The sequence below is a fragment of the Thamnophis sirtalis genome, unplaced genomic scaffold (genome assembly GCF_051295495.1).
Source record: "Thamnophis sirtalis isolate CommonGarterSnake01/CBP01778 unplaced genomic scaffold, rThaSir2_p1.2 scaffold_21, whole genome shotgun sequence".
Taxonomy (NCBI): domain Eukaryota; kingdom Metazoa; phylum Chordata; class Lepidosauria; order Squamata; family Natricidae; genus Thamnophis; species Thamnophis sirtalis.
In genome coordinates, this window is record NW_028261401.1 from 546,977 (window position 1) to 554,080 (window position 7,104).

The 7,104-nt window shown below is 41.8% G+C and overlaps 1 long non-coding RNA gene across 1 annotated transcript; it reads left to right on the top strand.

Annotated features, from left to right (window-relative positions):
- The first annotated feature begins 553 nt into the window (after nt 1–553).
- LOC106549353 (uncharacterized) lies at nt 554–5,042 on the top strand. The gene is made up of 3 exons (XR_015695246.1): nt 554–753; nt 4,065–4,191; nt 4,712–5,042. It is a non-coding gene; the product is annotated as an uncharacterized LOC106549353 (long non-coding RNA).
- The last annotated feature ends 2,062 nt before the right edge of the window (nt 5,043–7,104 follow it).

Consider the following 7,104-nt stretch of genomic DNA (forward strand, 5'->3'; position numbering starts at 1 on the left):
TTGTTAAGTCAGAAACATGGTTGTTAAATGAATCTGGCTTCCCTATTGATTTTGCTGTTGTAACCTTCATAAGTGGATGCCAAGAATTCTGATTTTGATTCCCTGGAGACCCTGGAGATGCTGCCATGATTGTGGAGGAAACTCATAGGTCACTTTTTTTCAGTGCCCTTGTAACTTTATACAGTCACTAAATTAATGGTTTCCCATAATCAACTTGATGTTTTCTAGGTGTTTATTTATGAATCTTTTTTTTCTATGATTCATTTTATTTGTCATCTGCTCTAGAGTGTCCACTATAACTTACCTATTGCATGAATTATATTCCGTTAATATATATTTTGCCAATATATGGTTGAGGAATTTTGCTGACTGTTTTTTAATTTATGAAGATAACCGTAAAATCTATTTTTTTCTAAATAAGAATACTTTGATGTTAGAAATCTGTAAAAGGAAGATACAAGCATATAAAAGCTAAATGGGATTTTTTTTTTAAAAAAAAAAGCTTTCAGATTTTAAACTTTCTGGATGTTTTCCTCCTAGTTCCATCCTTTCCTGCAGAAGAATGAGTTTTGCAATATTTCTGATAGGAAACTGTACTTGGATCAAAATGGAGATGTAGCAGCAGATCTGATAATCCTGAGCCAGTTGATTATCCCCAAGGAGGATTCCATTGGACACTATATGGGGACTTGGGAAAGACAGAGACTCACTATCCACCAAGGAGTTCTTTCGCGGCTAAAGTTGTTTAACAAGGTGGGAGAAATTTTGGTGTTTTCCCCCTTCCCCCCCCACAAAGATTTAGGACCCATTTCATGTGGACCAAGCCTGTTAATCTGTTAAATCCGTTAGAGTGCAGCAAGTGGGAGATGAAATATCAGCAGAGAGCCAGAACGTGCAAGGACGAAGCCAGGAAAGGAGACTCTCAGAACAAACAGACCTTTTAAAAAAAGTTCCTTCCAAGATATTAATAACAAGAAAAAATATCAAGGAAACAGTTGGTCCACTTAAGAGAGAAGACGGCAAGGAAGTAAAAGGCAGCAGAGAGAAAGCAGAGCTGCTCAACTCATTCTTTGCATTGATCTTCATGCAAAAATAAATTATAGCCCCATCTATGAAAAAAAGTGACGGTAAATGACAAACTAGAAATAAAAATAAGAAAATGGTAAGAGAGAAGCTTTCTTACCTTGATGAATATAAATCACTGGGACTTGACAGATTACATCCCAGAGCTGTCAGATGTCATCTCAGAACCATTGTACCATATCTTTCAAAAATCCTGGAGCACCAGAGAAGTACCGGAGGTTTAGTCTCCAGACAGGCAAAATCAAAGGTATAAGTACAAATTAGGTGAGACCTGGCTCAAAAACGAACAAAAACTGTGAGCGGGGCCTTGGAGTCCTAGTGGACGATCAGTTGAACATGAGCCAGCAGTGTGCAGTGTCCATTCCATTCCCCCATCTCCATCTGTCTCATTCTCTGCCTCTCTCTGTCCCTGTCCCTGTCCCTGTCCCTGTCTGTCTGTCTGTCTGTCTGTCTGTCTGTCTGTATCCAGAGGTGGTATTCAGCAGGCTCTGACCAGTTCTGGAGAACTGGTAGCAGAAATTTTGAGTAGTTCAGAGAACCGGCAAATATCACCTCTGGCTGGCCCCACTCCTATTTGCTGCCTCCCGAGTCCCAGTTGACCACCTGGGTCTTATTTTGTTGCCCTGCAGAGGAGTACAAAGCTGGAAAGCAGGTTGGTGGGGTAGGGAGGGAATGGAGATTTTTCAGTATCCTTCCCCTGCCACACCCACCACGCCACACCCACCAAGCCATGCCATGCCCACTAAGCCACATAGAGCCAGCAGTAAAAAAAAAAATATCCCACCTCTTTGTATCTCTCTATTTTTATTCTATTCTATTTCTATCACTTATCAGGCCCAATGGCCTTTGCTGAGAATTGAACATGGGGAGTAAAACCTTATAGTTTCATTCATTGTATAGACTACCTGGGAGGTTTTAATACCATTGAATAAGGTGCTCTTCAGATGCTTTAATATTGGAGACTTTTTTTAGATGATTCATCCTGGGATGAGAAACCCTCAAGTGTTGGAGATTGTGCTGTTAATAGCCTCAGGTTGGCTTCTTCCTTGTCCTCAAAGAGCAAAGCAGAAGGGAATTCTGTTGAACAGACCCTGAATTCAGGTGTGGACTGAATGCAATGGTGTACTAACCATTAAGCAGACTAAGCACGTGCTTAAGGGCGCCAGGCCCAAAGGGGGCACCACAAAGTTGAGAAAGACTTCATTTGTGCAAAGTATGTGCAAAGGACATGGACACCAAGATTGGTCAGTGCTTAAGGCACCAGTGAGCCTTAATCCGCCACTGACTAAATGAGATTGGATGGAGATGGCTGGATGGAGCTCCTGGTGGTCCCATTGGGAGAGAAGCTTCCTCTTGTCCTGCTTAGGGAAAGGCCATTGGTAAATGGCTCCCTGAAAGGGCAGGTCCAAGGTCTGTGATAGTTTTCAGTGGTCCAGCCCTGGTCAAAATTAGCGATATCTGTCTTTCACCCAACTTGGGGGGGGGAGCAATTGGCCTTCTGCCCCTAGGAAGGAGGTCCAAGACTTTCAGTTCCCATAAAATGACCTGTGAGATAATCCCTTGACCCAGAAACACGACTTTGATTCAAGGAAAAGACCTTCCTGATGTCAGAAGTAAGGAGAGAGATTGTGACAGGAAATGCTACTTAGATTTGGCCTTTGGCTCTTAAGAGGGCTCTTCAGCTGAAAATCCCTTCAACAGCCTTATTTATCTAGAATGTTAACCACCTTCAGTCTCTTTGGGCAGTGGTGGGATTGAAATAATTTAACAACTGGTTCTCTACCCTAATGATTTCTTCCAACAACCAGTTCACCAAACTGCTCAGAAAGTTAATAACCGGATCTCCCAAAGTAGTACAAACTGGCTGAATCCCACCAATGCCTCTGGGTGAAAAAGAGTCTCCCAATTTAACCAATATGAAATGTGGGTCTGTCTTTCCATGCCAGTTGGAGTCTCCCTATTGCAGTTCTTCAACACAAAGGACTTTCTCTTGGATAACTGGATGGGCCTTAGACATATCTCCTTCTGACCCAGGACTCACACTCATCTCCCATCTGTTGCAGCCAAAGATCTGTGACTTAATCTTTTTCAGGGAGACTTTCTCATGATCTCCCCTCAGTCTCACTACAGTTCTAGAAACTATGCAGAAACCTCTTAATAAAGGAGAATATTGGTAGCTCAGGGTTAGGGTTAGGGTTAGGGTTAGGGTTAGGATATGAGGGCTCCTTGATGCTCTCTGAGCTTCCTTGTTTTCATGCAGACGTTTCATTACCCAACTAGGTAACATCAGTAGCTATAATTTATGAGGATTTTTTCCTTTATCTCTTAACTGGGAGACTGTTTTGAACTCGTGTCAAAGGGGAGCAGCTTTGCAAGGCTTTCTCTAGTCCAGAAGAAACCTTTCCAGAAGCTTCTTTTTAATCACATTTTATTTTACTTAAATAAGTCTAATAAAATAACCTTTTAAGAAATCTTTGACAATAAATGTATTCAAAATCTAATACGGGATCATCCTAACCATGGATAGATGAAGGGTGGAGGAATGCATTTTAATACAGACATGAAGAGGAACTGATTGTTTGTCACTTAATGCTTAAACCTTTACTCAATTCCATCCCTCCAGTCTTTATTAAGTGGAAAAGTCCTTTATTGCAATGCTAAATGCCAGAAGCAAAAGGGAGGAACTAAAGAAAGAACCTGCCAGAGTCGCATCTCCTACACGTTGTCGCTATGCAACCGCTCTTTAACCATTTTTAATTAGTAAAAGTACATTTGATTTTCCACGTATGGAGTCTCATGGTTTTTCTTTCCTAATTATTAAATGGAGAGGTGCTGACACACGTGTTTGGAAGGAGTCAGAGATTTCATATTTACCTACATAAAGCCCAGAATGTACTTGTCTAATATCCACGCCTACCCCCATTTTCCATAGACAGAGGGTCCTAATAACTTTCCTTTGGCATTCCTTTTCTTCTCCTTAGCCTCTGCCTCAGTCCAAATGTGTGGAAAATTGTCAGCCTGGATTTGTCAAGAGGGCTCGAGAAGGAGAGCCATTTTGCTGCTACGATTGTGTTCCTTGTCCGGAGGGGACCTTCTCCACTCGGAAAGGTGGGTGACACCAGAGGGGTCTCTACAACCTTCAGACGCCTACCCTTGGCCTCCTTCTCCTCCAGGCTCCCTCATTTACCTCCAGTTTTCCTCCTCTGTTGGCCCTCTCCTAGGCATTCAGCCTGGCCAATGGACCTCTGCCCCTCTGCGTGGAAGCGGGAGCCTGGAGGAGAAGGAGGCACAGCCAAGGGTGGGAGCCTGAAGGTCCCATTCCACACCAGAGGAAAGGAAGGCCTGGTGGAAATGGATTTATCCAGAGCATTTTGAAGAAAGTGGAAATTAAAACATTGCATTGAAGCTCAGCTCTTTTTTTGTGTGTTTATTCAAAATGTACTAGAAATCATCCAATATTATATACCTTAGCTATAAAGCTATTAGAAAATTATATTATCTTTTCCCTCCTGTGGAATGGTTAAGCAACAAAATGTCCTTGGAATTAGGCATGTTCCAAAAAAGGTATTTCTTGAAATGTAAAAGAAAAACCAGAATATTAAAGAAAAATGCTTTTTGGCTTTCTCAGATACAGGAAAATGCACCAAGTGTCCGGATGATAAGTATCCAAATGAGGAGCGAGTCCAATGTATCCCCAAAGTTATAACCTTTCTGTCTTATGAAGAACTTCTGGGCATCATCCTGGTCTCTTTTGCTGTATTTTTGTTCCTAAAGTCAGGCCTTGTTTTATTCATCTTCATTAAATACAGGGAAACTCCCCTTGTCAAAGCCAACAACCGGGACCTCTCCTACATCCTCCTGGTCTCCCTCCTCCTTTGCTTCTTGTCTCCTTTTCTCTTCATTGGTCAACCAAGGACAGCCACCTGCTTTCTCCGACAAACGGTTTTCAGCATCATTTTCTCAGTTGCTGTTTCTTCTCTCTTGGCCAAAACCATCACAGTGGTGCTGGCTTTCCTGGCCACAAAACCAGGAAACCGAGTGAAGAGATGGTTGGGGAAGAGCTTGGCCAACTCCATCATCCTTTCTTCTTCTGCTGTCCAAATTGTCATCTGTTCCATCTGGCTGGGAGTTTCTCCCCCATTCCCTGACTCTGACCTCTACTCCCAGCCTGGAGAGATCATCCTTCAATGCAACGAAGGGGCTGTTGTCATGTTCTATGTCACCCTCAGCTACATGGGCTTCCTGGCTGCCATTTGCTTCACGGTGGCTTTCCTGGCCAGGAATTTGCCTGGGGCCTTCAATGAAGCCAAGCTGATCACCTTCAGCATGCTGGTCTTCTGCAGTGTCTGGGTGACCTTTGTGCCCACCTACCTGAGCACCAAAGGGAGATACATGGTGGCTGTTCAGGTCTTCTCCATCCTGGCCTCCAGTGCTGGTCTGCTGGGCTGCATCTTCATCCCCAAGTGCTACATTATCCTTCTGAGGCCAGACCTGAACACAAAGGAGCAGCTTACAGCCAGAACAAATGTAAAAACATGAGAAAAAACACCATTGTGATATTGAAAGAATTATTACATTTTCTTTTATTTGAAAGGAGATATTCTTTCCATTTAGATAGTATGCAGCGGTCAAAGAAAATCATATCTACTTGTTTCAGAACGGGAAATGGTTGAATGACTGTAATTCTTGCAACTTTTTCTCTTTAATCCCAATAAATCTAGCTAAATACAACTCTGTGAAAGTCATTCAGAGGAATTTAATATTCAGCAACTGCCAATAAACATTACACCTTTTAAGGAATCCTTTGAGCAATTGTTCCTGCTGACAGCATCTAAAAGTGTCTCTGTGTGTGCGAGTGAGCAGGAAAAGAAGTAAGATGGGAGCCATGGGAGAGAAGACCCAACTATGGTGTATGATTATCTCTACGGGGACCATTGTCCCTCTGTGAGAACAATATCCCTGATATATTTTATATATACTTAAGAAAAACCAAACAAGGGGATTATAGGCAACAAAAAGGTTTATTAATCAATAAGAAGTCTTATTGATAACTCTCATGCGCATGACAGGATTCTCAGAGAGAATCCTGGGCAATACAACAGGTCAGACTTAAATACACAAGTTGAAGTCCCATGGGTATCATTAAAGTGCGTCATAATACAATTACATAAATGTACTTGGTGTGATCGATAGTTGACAATATTGACAAAAGTTGGCAAAATTAAGCTGCAGCCCAAAAATAAATTTCCCGTGTTCTTCTGTGAGAAATTTTCTTGTTACCTGCGTGTCAAGAACAAATGATATTTTAAACTTTATGAAAAATTCCTCATTTCCTCTGTTCTCACACTTTAGACAATAACAAGATAATTACCGACGATACCAAAAACATATCCGTATCAAAGGGGACTTCCAAGTTCCCATCTGGGCTATTCCCTGCTGGGTCAGAGTGACCCAGGCTGTCAGCAAAACATGGGATGCTGTTACAAGCAGCATTTGTCCAGCCTGATCAAGCAAAATAGATATGTATTTATTCAAAATGGAATCTTTCAGGTTCATTCTCTTTACACAAATAATGCAGCTCTCATCCCAATTATTACACCCTCCCACCAAACCAGCAGGCTGGTGGCCTCCAGGTACTCCACTGGGGAGACAAATATTCATTACTATTACATGGTTCCTTCTTCATCTACCAATTAAACACAGTGTACAGGAGCTGTTGTTCACAACAGCTGTCCAGGATTTCAGTTTGGGGTTGTTGTTTAGGTGTGTACCTCTAATAAATTCTCATTTTATTTTGTTCTTTTCTCATCCAGAGAATTAAAAGAAGATTGCGAGGAGACAAATTTCTTGGAGAAATGGAGGCATATTAGCAAGACATATAGAAATATAGATGGAATGTAGGGAGGAATGTTGATGCCCTCATTTCTCAGTACATTTCATTCAAACTGCTTTGCCAATGCAGCTGAGATGTTTCTTTTTATTTACACAATAACTCTTTCTCGAGAGTAGCAACAATATAAG